General features: G+C 62.2%; 4 pseudogenes; all 4 read left to right on the top strand.

Annotated features, from left to right (window-relative positions):
- The first annotated feature begins 301 nt into the window (after positions 1-301).
- Positions 302-420, top strand: LOC142869346 (uncharacterized; annotated as a pseudogene).
- A 3859-nt stretch (positions 421-4279) lies between these two features.
- Positions 4280-4398, top strand: LOC142869345 (uncharacterized; annotated as a pseudogene).
- Positions 4399-8254: 3856 nt separating this feature from the next.
- Positions 8255-8373, top strand: LOC142869358 (uncharacterized; annotated as a pseudogene).
- Positions 8374-12229: 3856 nt separating this feature from the next.
- LOC142869357 (uncharacterized) lies at positions 12230-12348 on the top strand (annotated as a pseudogene).
- The last annotated feature ends 749 nt before the right edge of the window (positions 12349-13097 follow it).

Genomic DNA, 13097 nt, shown 5'->3' with positions numbered 1-13097 from the left:
GAAGGAGGCCAGGCAAGGAGAGGAGGGGGGCTTGAAGGTCTCCACCTTGGCGGGTCCAGCCGTGGAGGCGCATCTTGTGTGAGTGTGAGTGAGTGAGTGAGTGTGAGTGTGAGTGTGTGTGTATACAGAGACAGCCCCCAACCCCGGCCCGCCCCGCCTGTCACCCCCGTCCCTCGGAGCCCGCGGGACCCGGCCGGCGAACTCAACAGGCCCGACCCGGCGCGGGGCCTGGGGCGGGAGGCGGCGGCGGGGAAGCGCAGAGAGGCTCGGCTTCTTGAGCGGGGCAGGGGCGCCCTCCGCCGTCCACGGCCACACCACCCCGAACGCGCCCGATCCCGTCTGGTCTCGGAAGCTAAGCAGGCTCGGGCCTGGTTAGAACTTGGATGGGAGACCGCCCGGGAATACCGGGTGCCGTAGGCTTCTTCTTTTTTTTTTTGCCTCTGGTTCTGTCGCGTTTCTGGGAGTGCGGGGGCGGCCCGGGGTGGGGGTGACCCCCACCCTCAGCGTCCGCCGCGGTGCCTGGCGCGCCCCAGCCCGCACCGTGGGGCCTCCTCTTGTCCCGAGCCGCGACACCGCCGCCACGCGGCAGCATGCGTGGCTTCTGGACAGTCAGGTCTCAGACCAAAGGTCTGCTCTGTGGGAGCCGACACGCTGGAGGAAACCTTGAGAGTCTGAGAGGGGAGGGAGTTCCAGAAGAAGGCCAGGATGTCATTTTGAGGGAGTATGTGACCAGAACTCGTCCCGTTGCTTTTGGGGTTCTATGGGCTACACGTAGGAATCTTTGGTGGTGGCACCTGATGTTGGGGGATCCGGAGTCACACCCAGACCTGCTCCACAGGCCTCCTTTTACTTTTCTCTTCGGATTCATTTTTTTTTTTTTTTTTTTGAGACAGAGTCTCGGTTTGGTGCCCAGGCTAGAGTGAGTGCCGTGGCGTCAGCCTAGCTCACAGCAACTTCAAACTCCTGGGCTCCAGTGATCCTTCTGCCTCAGCCTCCCGGGTAGCTGGGACTGCAGGCATGCGCCACCATGCCCCGCTAATTTTTATATATATATCAGTTGGCCAATTAATTCCTTTCTATTTATAGTAGAGACGGGGTCTCGCTCTTGCTCAGGCTGGTTTTGAACTCCTGACCTTGAGCAATCCGCCCGCCTCGGCCTCCCAAGAGCTAGGATTACAGGCGTGAGCCACAGCGCCCGGCCGGATTCATTATTTTTAAAAAGTGTCTCTTATCTCTATTATTGCATTTTCTTTTCTCTCTCTTTTCAAGCAGATGATGGGAGTCCAAGTATTAAGGTGACATGTGTTGCCCGTGCCCCCCTCCCCCCCCGTGTTCTTATTCATTTACCTCTCATGTTGCTCCAGCATATTGTGGGGGCACCAATGTTAAGGTCGGGTGCGTTGCCCTCTCCCAGCCTCCCCCCTCGGGTCAGAGCTTCAAGTGCGCCCATCCCCCAGTCGGTGCGTACCCACCCCATTCCTAATGGATGTGTATGCCCATCCCCTCCCCCCACCCGCCCGACACCCACCCGAAGAAGGTGATTCCTCTGTGTCCACTTAGGTGTCCATCGGTTCGTACCCATTTGCTGGTGAGCGCGAGCACGTGGTGCTCGTGTGTCCATTCTTGGGATACTTGGCTTACTGGAACGGGTTCCAGCTCTGGCCAGGAGAACCACGAGAGGTGCCCCCTCACCGCTGCTCCTCATAGCCGAATAGCACTCCGTGGTGTCCACGCGCCACATTTTATTTACCCACTCGTGGGTCGATGGGCACTCGGGTGGCTTCCAGGTCTTTGCGATTGTGACTTGTGCCCTGACACTAACCCTAACCCTTACCCAGCCCGTCTCCTCCACGGCCCCTGCCTGACTGACTCCTTCCCGCCCGGCCTATCACCTGTCACCGTCCTCTGCCCCTGCCTGACACGCTCCTCCCCGCCCGGGCCGTCACCGTCCTCGGCCCCTGCCTGACGGGGCTCCTCCGTCGCCTGGGCCTTCCAAGGGCTTGGTGTGGACGCTGGTTCCAGGACGCCCTCCCAGGAACCCGGTAGCAGGGCGGCCGCAGCGTCTCGCGCAACCCAACCGTCCGCCGGCTGGCCGCCATCGCTAAGTGGCCTGCGGGGGACGTGCTCCCGCTGTGCCGTGGGGGCCCAGCCTGGTGTCTTCTCTGAGGCCCCGCGGCTGCCGCTCCCCGCAAGGGGATAGCCGCGGAGGTGGGGACCGCCTCCTCATGGGGACGTACACCCAGCTCTCCACGTCGGATTCCGGGGCTCTCTGTCCTGCCAGAAGGCCCAGCTGGCCTGCGGGTCCTTAGAGTGGCAAAAACATCCGAAAACTGAGATTGAGGGTCCGGTGGGTGTCTGCACTTTTGTGCTGGGCACCCCAGGGAGGCCCGGTGGCTGGCTGGACAACGCGGTCTGCTGGGCTGGGGGGGGGGTTTGGAGGAGCAACTGATGCCCTTTGCACTTTGGGTAGCAAGTGTCTGAGGTGTCTCTGGGCCCTGTGCCATGTGGGGGCGGGGGCGGGGGCGGGGTGGGAGGAGGAGGAGGAGGAGGAGGAGGAGGAGGAGGAGGAGGAGGTGGGAAGGGCCGTGGCCTGCAGTCGTGTTCCCCGGGGTGGCACAGCATGTGGCTTCTTCCACAGGCTGCTTGGCCTGGGCTCCCTGCACCTGGGCCTTTGGAGGACTGGCCCTGTGCTTGCCAACACTTCCTGCAGGGACCCAGAGCTGGGAGGTTGCATCTCTCAGCCCTGGGTCGGGCAGAGCCCCAGCGGGCCATGCCCACAACCTCTCTCAGCAGGGGTCCCCCAGAAGGCTCCTTTGGGACCAGGATTCTCTTGCGGGTGACTCTTTAAGGTCTGGCCCCTGGATGGAGGGGCACCAGGAGTAGAGGAGCAGGAAGGGGAAGGGGGTGGCCATGCGAGGGGACACTTTCAGGCCAAGTCCCAGCTTCAGTCTGATCCTCCTGGGAACCCCGGGGTGGACATCACACCTCCTGGTTGCCCCGCTCTGAGACAAGGAGCCGGGCTTCGCATTCCCACAGCAGCCAGTCGTGGGCTGAGGACACCTGGGGCGTTGGGAACTCCCTGGCTTCTCCTTGGTTTAACATCTGGAGCTGCTTGTGAATTGTGCCGCCACACACACCCGAGTGCAGGTGTCTTCCGCACAGACTGCGGGCCTCGCTCTTCTGAATGCCGCTAGCTCGCGACCCACCCACGGGAGAACCTGGTCAGGGTACTTTCTCTCAGGGGCAGACTCTGATCCGGGCGGGCTACCGGTGTCTCTGTTTGCTCCTTTCTTTCTTCCACTTCGGGAAAGGCTTCCTTACTGGGTGTGGAAATCTCCTATGCCTTTCCTCGCCTATTCTGTCAGCTCTAAAATTCTCTTTCGGTTGCCACCCTCACAGATGGATTAGGAAACTCTTTGCGGTGCACTCATTAGTGAAATGACCTCAATGACGCTGGAATCCAATATCTAATCGCCGATTTTTAGCGAGTCCACACGCCAGGGTGGTTGGGGTCCAGTGCAGCCCCGGCCAGGTCCAGGCCCCTTGGACTGGGCCACAGGAGGACAAAGAGGAGGGTCCCGGCCCCCACGGTAGGTAGAGGTGCGGGCAGTTCTCCAAGGGCTTGGGTGTTTTCCAGAGGGAGGAGATGGAGGGGACTGATTTCTTCAGCGCCCCACAAACCACGCCACCCCACCCCACCCATGGGACACATCCCGAGAGAGAGAGAGAGAGAGAGAGAGAGAGAGAGAGAGAGAGAGAGAGAGAGAGAGAGAGAGAGAGACGCCCCATACACTGGCTCCCCTCCCCCGTGCGCTGTGCCCCAGCCCTGGCCCGGGGGAATAGGCGGCCGCCGGGCCACAGGGTGGGGGGCGCAGCTGAAAGGGGTTGTGGGGGAGGGCCGCCCCTGGCTGGGGTCAAAGGGCGAGCGCCCCGCCCCTCCCGCCCGTGCGAGCTGGGGGTGGGGGGCGGGGAGGTGAAGGAGGCCAGGCAAGGAGAGGAGGGGGGCTTGAAGGTCTCCACCTTGGCGGGTCCAGCCGTGGAGGCGCATCTTGTGTGAGTGTGAGTGAGTGAGTGAGTGTGAGTGTGAGTGTGTGTGTATACAGAGACAGCCCCCAACCCCGGCCCGCCCCGCCTGTCACCCCCGTCCCTCGGAGCCCGCGGGACCCGGCCGGCGAACTCAACAGGCCCGACCCGGCGCGGGGCCTGGGGCGGGGGGAGGAGGCGGCGGGGAAGCGCAGAGAGGCTCGGCTTCTTGAGCGGGGCAGGGGCGCCCTCCGCCGTCCACGGCCACACCACCCCGAACGCGCCCGATCCCGTCTGGTCTCGGAAGCTAAGCAGGCTCGGGCCTGGTTAGAACTTGGATGGGAGACCGCCCGGGAATACCGGGTGCCGTAGGCTTCTTCTTTTTTTTTTTGCCTCTGGTTCTGTCGCGTTTCTGGGAGTGCGGGGGCGGCCCGGGGTGGGGGTGACCCCCACCCTCAGCGTCCGCCGCGGTGCCTGGCGCGCCCCAGCCCGCACCGTGGGGCCTCCTCTTGTCCCGAGCCGCGACACCGCCGCCACGCGGCAGCATGCGTGGCTTCTGGACAGTCAGGTCTCAGACCAAAGGTCTGCTCTGTGGGAGCCGACACGCTGGAGGAAACCTTGAGAGTCTGAGAGGGGAGGGAGTTCCAGAAGAAGGCCAGGATGTCATTTTGAGGGAGTATGTGACCAGAACTCGTCCCGTTGCTTTTGGGGTTCTATGGGCTACACGTAGGAATCTTTGGTGGTGGCACCTGATGTTGGGGGATCCGGAGTCACACCCAGACCTGCTCCACAGGCCTCCTTTTACTTTTCTCTTCGGATTCATTTTTTTTTTTTTTTTTTTGAGACAGAGTCTCGGTTTGGTGCCCAGGCTAGAGTGAGTGCCGTGGCGTCAGCCTAGCTCACAGCAACTTCAAACTCCTGGGCTCCAGTGATCCTTCTGCCTCAGCCTCCCGGGTAGCTGGGACTGCAGGCATGCGCCACCATGCCCCGCTAATTTTTATATATATATCAGTTGGCCAATTAATTCCTTTCTATTTATAGTAGAGACGGGGTCTCGCTCTTGCTCAGGCTGGTTTTGAACTCCTGACCTTGAGCAATCCGCCCGCCTCGGCCTCCCAAGAGCTAGGATTACAGGCGTGAGCCACAGCGCCCGGCCGGATTCATTATTTTTAAAAAGTGTCTCTTATCTCTATTATTGCATTTTCTTTTCTCTCTCTTTTCAAGCAGATGATGGGAGTCCAAGTATTAAGGTGACATGTGTTGCCCGTGCCCCCCTCCCCCCCCGTGTTCTTATTCATTTACCTCTCATGTTGCTCCAGCATATTGTGGGGGCACCAATGTTAAGGTCGGGTGCGTTGCCCTCTCCCAGCCTCCCCCCTCGGGTCAGAGCTTCAAGTGCGCCCATCCCCCAGTCGGTGCGTACCCACCCCATTCCTAATGGATGTGTATGCCCATCCCCTCCCCCCACCCGCCCGACACCCACCCGAAGAAGGTGATTCCTCTGTGTCCACTTAGGTGTCCATCGGTTCGTACCCATTTGCTGGTGAGCGCGAGCACGTGGTGCTCGTGTGTCCATTCTTGGGATACTTGGCTTACTGGAACGGGTTCCAGCTCTGGCCAGGAGAACCACGAGAGGTGCCCCCTCACCGCTGCTCCTCATAGCCGAATAGCACTCCGTGGTGTCCACGCGCCACATTTTATTTACCCACTCGTGGGTCGATGGGCACTCGGGTGGCTTCCAGGTCTTTGCGATTGTGACTTGTGCCCTGACACTAACCCTAACCCTTACCCAGCCCGTCTCCTCCACGGCCCCTGCCTGACTGACTCCTTCCCGCCCGGCCTATCACCTGTCACCGTCCTCTGCCCCTGCCTGACACGCTCCTCCCCGCCCGGGCCGTCACCGTCCTCGGCCCCTGCCTGACGGGGCTCCTCCGTCGCCTGGGCCTTCCAAGGGCTTGGTGTGGACGCTGGTTCCAGGACGCCCTCCCAGGAACCCGGTAGCAGGGCGGCCGCAGCGTCTCGCGCAACCCAACCGTCCGCCGGCTGGCCGCCATCGCTAAGTGGCCTGCGGGGGACGTGCTCCCGCTGTGCCGTGGGGGCCCAGCCTGGTGTCTTCTCTGAGGCCCCGCGGCTGCCGCTCCCCGCAAGGGGATAGCCGCGGAGGTGGGGACCGCCTCCTCATGGGGACGTACACCCAGCTCTCCACGTCGGATTCCGGGGCTCTCTGTCCTGCCAGAAGGCCCAGCTGGCCTGCGGGTCCTTAGAGTGGCAAAAACATCCGAAAACTGAGATTGAGGGTCCGGTGGGTGTCTGCACTTTTGTGCTGGGCACCCCAGGGAGGCCCGGTGGCTGGCTGGACAACGCGGTCTGCTGGGCTGGGGGGGGGGTTTGGAGGAGCAACTGATGCCCTTTGCACTTTGGGTAGCAAGTGTCTGAGGTGTCTCTGGGCCCTGTGCCATGTGGGGGCGGGGGCGGGGGCGGGGTGGGAGGAGGAGGAGGAGGAGGAGGAGGAGGAGGAGGAGGAGGTGGGAAGGGCCGTGGCCTGCAGTCGTGTTCCCCGGGGTGGCACAGCATGTGGCTTCTTCCACAGGCTGCTTGGCCTGGGCTCCCTGCACCTGGGCCTTTGGAGGACTGGCCCTGTGCTTGCCAACACTTCCTGCAGGGACCCAGAGCTGGGAGGTTGCATCTCTCAGCCCTGGGTCGGGCAGAGCCCCAGCGGGCCATGCCCACAACCTCTCTCAGCAGGGGTCCCCCAGAAGGCTCCTTTGGGACCAGGATTCTCTTGCGGGTGACTCTTTAAGGTCTGGCCCCTGGATGGAGGGGCACCAGGAGTAGAGGAGCAGGAAGGGGAAGGGGGTGGCCATGCGAGGGGACACTTTCAGGCCAAGTCCCAGCTTCAGTCTGATCCTCCTGGGAACCCCGGGGTGGACATCACACCTCCTGGTTGCCCCGCTCTGAGACAAGGAGCCGGGCTTCGCATTCCCACAGCAGCCAGTCGTGGGCTGAGGACACCTGGGGCGTTGGGAACTCCCTGGCTTCTCCTTGGTTTAACATCTGGAGCTGCTTGTGAATTGTGCCGCCACACACACCCGAGTGCAGGTGTCTTCCGCACAGACTGCGGGCCTCGCTCTTCTGAATGCCGCTAGCTCGCGACCCACCCACGGGAGAACCTGGTCAGGGTACTTTCTCTCAGGGGCAGACTCTGATCCGGGCGGGCTACCGGTGTCTCTGTTTGCTCCTTTCTTTCTTCCACTTCGGGAAAGGCTTCCTTACTGGGTGTGGAAATCTCCTATGCCTTTCCTCGCCTATTCTGTCAGCTCTAAAATTCTCTTTCGGTTGCCACCCTCACAGATGGATTAGGAAACTCTTTGCGGTGCACTCATTAGTGAAATGACCTCAATGACGCTGGAATCCAATATCTAATCGCCGATTTTTAGCGAGTCCACACGCCAGGGTGGTTGGGGTCCAGTGCAGCCCCGGCCAGGTCCAGGCCCCTTGGACTGGGCCACAGGAGGACAAAGAGGAGGGTCCCGGCCCCCACGGTAGGTAGAGGTGCGGGCAGTTCTCCAAGGGCTTGGGTGTTTTCCAGAGGGAGGAGATGGAGGGGACTGATTTCTTCAGCGCCCCACAAACCACGCCACCCCACCCCACCCATGGGACACATCCCGAGAGAGAGAGAGAGAGAGAGAGAGAGAGAGAGAGAGAGAGAGAGAGAGAGAGAGAGAGAGAGAGACGCCCCATACACTGGCTCCCCTCCCCCGTGCGCTGTGCCCCAGCCCTGGCCCGGGGGAATAGGCGGCCGCCGGGCCACAGGGTGGGGGGCGCAGCTGAAAGGGGTTGTGGGGGAGGGCCGCCCCTGGCTGGGGTCAAAGGGCGAGCGCCCCGCCCCTCCCGCCCGTGCGAGCTGGGGGTGGGGGGCGGGGAGGTGAAGGAGGCCAGGCAAGGAGAGGAGGGGGGCTTGAAGGTCTCCACCTTGGCGGGTCCAGCCGTGGAGGCGCATCTTGTGTGAGTGTGAGTGAGTGAGTGAGTGTGAGTGTGAGTGTGTGTGTATACAGAGACAGCCCCCAACCCCGGCCCGCCCCGCCTGTCACCCCCGTCCCTCGGAGCCCGCGGGACCCGGCCGGCGAACTCAACAGGCCCGACCCGGCGCGGGGCCTGGGGCGGGGGGAGGAGGCGGCGGGGAAGCGCAGAGAGGCTCGGCTTCTTGAGCGGGGCAGGGGCGCCCTCCGCCGTCCACGGCCACACCACCCCGAACGCGCCCGATCCCGTCTGGTCTCGGAAGCTAAGCAGGCTCGGGCCTGGTTAGAACTTGGATGGGAGACCGCCCGGGAATACCGGGTGCCGTAGGCTTCTTCTTTTTTTTTTTGCCTCTGGTTCTGTCGCGTTTCTGGGAGTGCGGGGGCGGCCCGGGGTGGGGGTGACCCCCACCCTCAGCGTCCGCCGCGGTGCCTGGCGCGCCCCAGCCCGCACCGTGGGGCCTCCTCTTGTCCCGAGCCGCGACACCGCCGCCACGCGGCAGCATGCGTGGCTTCTGGACAGTCAGGTCTCAGACCAAAGGTCTGCTCTGTGGGAGCCGACACGCTGGAGGAAACCTTGAGAGTCTGAGAGGGGAGGGAGTTCCAGAAGAAGGCCAGGATGTCATTTTGAGGGAGTATGTGACCAGAACTCGTCCCGTTGCTTTTGGGGTTCTATGGGCTACACGTAGGAATCTTTGGTGGTGGCACCTGATGTTGGGGGATCCGGAGTCACACCCAGACCTGCTCCACAGGCCTCCTTTTACTTTTCTCTTCGGATTCATTTTTTTTTTTTTTTTTTTGAGACAGAGTCTCGGTTTGGTGCCCAGGCTAGAGTGAGTGCCGTGGCGTCAGCCTAGCTCACAGCAACTTCAAACTCCTGGGCTCCAGTGATCCTTCTGCCTCAGCCTCCCGGGTAGCTGGGACTGCAGGCATGCGCCACCATGCCCCGCTAATTTTTATATATATATCAGTTGGCCAATTAATTCCTTTCTATTTATAGTAGAGACGGGGTCTCGCTCTTGCTCAGGCTGGTTTTGAACTCCTGACCTTGAGCAATCCGCCCGCCTCGGCCTCCCAAGAGCTAGGATTACAGGCGTGAGCCACAGCGCCCGGCCGGATTCATTATTTTTAAAAAGTGTCTCTTATCTCTATTATTGCATTTTCTTTTCTCTCTCTTTTCAAGCAGATGATGGGAGTCCAAGTATTAAGGTGACATGTGTTGCCCGTGCCCCCCTCCCCCCCCGTGTTCTTATTCATTTACCTCTCATGTTGCTCCAGCATATTGTGGGGGCACCAATGTTAAGGTCGGGTGCGTTGCCCTCTCCCAGCCTCCCCCCTCGGGTCAGAGCTTCAAGTGCGCCCATCCCCCAGTCGGTGCGTACCCACCCCATTCCTAATGGATGTGTATGCCCATCCCCTCCCCCCACCCGCCCGACACCCACCCGAAGAAGGTGATTCCTCTGTGTCCACTTAGGTGTCCATCGGTTCGTACCCATTTGCTGGTGAGCGCGAGCACGTGGTGCTCGTGTGTCCATTCTTGGGATACTTGGCTTACTGGAACGGGTTCCAGCTCTGGCCAGGAGAACCACGAGAGGTGCCCCCTCACCGCTGCTCCTCATAGCCGAATAGCACTCCGTGGTGTCCACGCGCCACATTTTATTTACCCACTCGTGGGTCGATGGGCACTCGGGTGGCTTCCAGGTCTTTGCGATTGTGACTTGTGCCCTGACACTAACCCTAACCCTTACCCAGCCCGTCTCCTCCACGGCCCCTGCCTGACTGACTCCTTCCCGCCCGGCCTATCACCTGTCACCGTCCTCTGCCCCTGCCTGACACGCTCCTCCCCGCCCGGGCCGTCACCGTCCTCGGCCCCTGCCTGACGGGGCTCCTCCGTCGCCTGGGCCTTCCAAGGGCTTGGTGTGGACGCTGGTTCCAGGACGCCCTCCCAGGAACCCGGTAGCAGGGCGGCCGCAGCGTCTCGCGCAACCCAACCGTCCGCCGGCTGGCCGCCATCGCTAAGTGGCCTGCGGGGGACGTGCTCCCGCTGTGCCGTGGGGGCCCAGCCTGGTGTCTTCTCTGAGGCCCCGCGGCTGCCGCTCCCCGCAAGGGGATAGCCGCGGAGGTGGGGACCGCCTCCTCATGGGGACGTACACCCAGCTCTCCACGTCGGATTCCGGGGCTCTCTGTCCTGCCAGAAGGCCCAGCTGGCCTGCGGGTCCTTAGAGTGGCAAAAACATCCGAAAACTGAGATTGAGGGTCCGGTGGGTGTCTGCACTTTTGTGCTGGGCACCCCAGGGAGGCCCGGTGGCTGGCTGGACAACGCGGTCTGCTGGGCTGGGGGGGGGGTTTGGAGGAGCAACTGATGCCCTTTGCACTTTGGGTAGCAAGTGTCTGAGGTGTCTCTGGGCCCTGTGCCATGTGGGGGCGGGGGCGGGGGCGGGGTGGGAGGAGGAGGAGGAGGAGGAGGAGGAGGAGGAGGAGGAGGTGGGAAGGGCCGTGGCCTGCAGTCGTGTTCCCCGGGGTGGCACAGCATGTGGCTTCTTCCACAGGCTGCTTGGCCTGGGCTCCCTGCACCTGGGCCTTTGGAGGACTGGCCCTGTGCTTGCCAACACTTCCTGCAGGGACCCAGAGCTGGGAGGTTGCATCTCTCAGCCCTGGGTCGGGCAGAGCCCCAGCGGGCCATGCCCACAACCTCTCTCAGCAGGGGTCCCCCAGAAGGCTCCTTTGGGACCAGGATTCTCTTGCGGGTGACTCTTTAAGGTCTGGCCCCTGGATGGAGGGGCACCAGGAGTAGAGGAGCAGGAAGGGGAAGGGGGTGGCCATGCGAGGGGACACTTTCAGGCCAAGTCCCAGCTTCAGTCTGATCCTCCTGGGAACCCCGGGGTGGACATCACACCTCCTGGTTGCCCCGCTCTGAGACAAGGAGCCGGGCTTCGCATTCCCACAGCAGCCAGTCGTGGGCTGAGGACACCTGGGGCGTTGGGAACTCCCTGGCTTCTCCTTGGTTTAACATCTGGAGCTGCTTGTGAATTGTGCCGCCACACACACCCGAGTGCAGGTGTCTTCCGCACAGACTGCGGGCCTCGCTCTTCTGAATGCCGCTAGCTCGCGACCCACCCACGGGAGAACCTGGTCAGGGTACTTTCTCTCAGGGGCAGACTCTGATCCGGGCGGGCTACCGGTGTCTCTGTTTGCTCCTTTCTTTCTTCCACTTCGGGAAAGGCTTCCTTACTGGGTGTGGAAATCTCCTATGCCTTTCCTCGCCTATTCTGTCAGCTCTAAAATTCTCTTTCGGTTGCCACCCTCACAGATGGATTAGGAAACTCTTTGCGGTGCACTCATTAGTGAAATGACCTCAATGACGCTGGAATCCAATATCTAATCGCCGATTTTTAGCGAGTCCACACGCCAGGGTGGTTGGGGTCCAGTGCAGCCCCGGCCAGGTCCAGGCCCCTTGGACTGGGCCACAGGAGGACAAAGAGGAGGGTCCCGGCCCCCACGGTAGGTAGAGGTGCGGGCAGTTCTCCAAGGGCTTGGGTGTTTTCCAGAGGGAGGAGATGGAGGGGACTGATTTCTTCAGCGCCCCACAAACCACGCCACCCCACCCCACCCATGGGACACATCCCGAGAGAGAGAGAGAGAGAGAGAGAGAGAGAGAGAGAGAGAGAGAGAGAGAGAGAGAGAGAGAGAGACGCCCCATACACTGGCTCCCCTCCCCCGTGCGCTGTGCCCCAGCCCTGGCCCGGGGGAATAGGCGGCCGCCGGGCCACAGGGTGGGGGGCGCAGCTGAAAGGGGTTGTGGGGGAGGGCCGCCCCTGGCTGGGGTCAAAGGGCGAGCGCCCCGCCCCTCCCGCCCGTGCGAGCTGGGGGTGGGGGGCGGGGAGGTGAAGGAGGCCAGGCAAGGAGAGGAGGGGGGCTTGAAGGTCTCCACCTTGGCGGGTCCAGCCGTGGAGGCGCATCTTGTGTGAGTGTGAGTGAGTGAGTGAGTGTGAGTGTGAGTGTGTGTGTATACAGAGACAGCCCCCAACCCCGGCCCGCCCCGCCTGTCACCCCCGTCCCTCGGAGCCCGCGGGACCCGGCCGGCGAACTCAACAGGCCCGACCCGGCGCGGGGCCTGGGGCGGGGGGAGGAGGCGGCGGGGAAGCGCAGAGAGGCTCGGCTTCTTGAGCGGGGCAGGGGCGCCCTCCGCCGTCCACGGCCACACCACCCCGAACGCGCCCGATCCCGTCTGGTCTCGGAAGCTAAGCAGGCTCGGGCCTGGTTAGAACTTGGATGGGAGACCGCCCGGGAATACCGGGTGCCGTAGGCTTCTTCTTTTTTTTTTTGCCTCTGGTTCTGTCGCGTTTCTGGGAGTGCGGGGGCGGCCCGGGGTGGGGGTGACCCCCACCCTCAGCGTCCGCCGCGGTGCCTGGCGCGCCCCAGCCCGCACCGTGGGGCCTCCTCTTGTCCCGAGCCGCGACACCGCCGCCACGCGGCAGCATGCGTGGCTTCTGGACAGTCAGGTCTCAGACCAAAGGTCTGCTCTGTGGGAGCCGACACGCTGGAGGAAACCTTGAGAGTCTGAGAGGGGAGGGAGTTCCAGAAGAAGGCCAGGATGTCATTTTGAGGGAGTATGTGACCAGAACTCGTCCCGTTGCTTTTGGGGTTCTATGGGCTACACGTAGGAATCTTTGGTGGTGGCACCTGATGTTGGGGGATCCGGAGTCACACCCAGACCTGCTCCACAGGCCTCCTTTTACTTTTCTCTTCGGATTCATTTTTTTTTTTTTTTTTTTGAGACAGAGTCTCGGTTTGGTGCCCAGGCTAGAGTGAGTGCCGTGGCGTCAGCCTAGCTCACAGCAACTTCAAACTCCTGGGCTCCAGTGATCCTTCTGCCTCAGCCTCCCGGGTAGCTGGGACTGCAGGCATGCGCCACCATGCCCCGCTAATTTTTATATATATATCAGTTGGCCAATTAATTCCTTTCTATTTATAGTAGAGACGGGGTCTCGCTCTTGCTCAGGCTGGTTTTGAACTCCTGACCTTGAGCAATCCGCCCGCCTCGGCCTCCCAAGAGCT

Source organism: Microcebus murinus, unplaced genomic scaffold (genome assembly GCF_040939455.1).
Source record: "Microcebus murinus isolate Inina unplaced genomic scaffold, M.murinus_Inina_mat1.0 scaf071_hap2_Mmur4.0, whole genome shotgun sequence".
In the NCBI taxonomy this organism is placed as follows: Eukaryota; Metazoa; Chordata; class Mammalia; order Primates; family Cheirogaleidae; genus Microcebus; species Microcebus murinus.
This window is presented reverse-complemented; position numbering and strand designations above follow the sequence as displayed.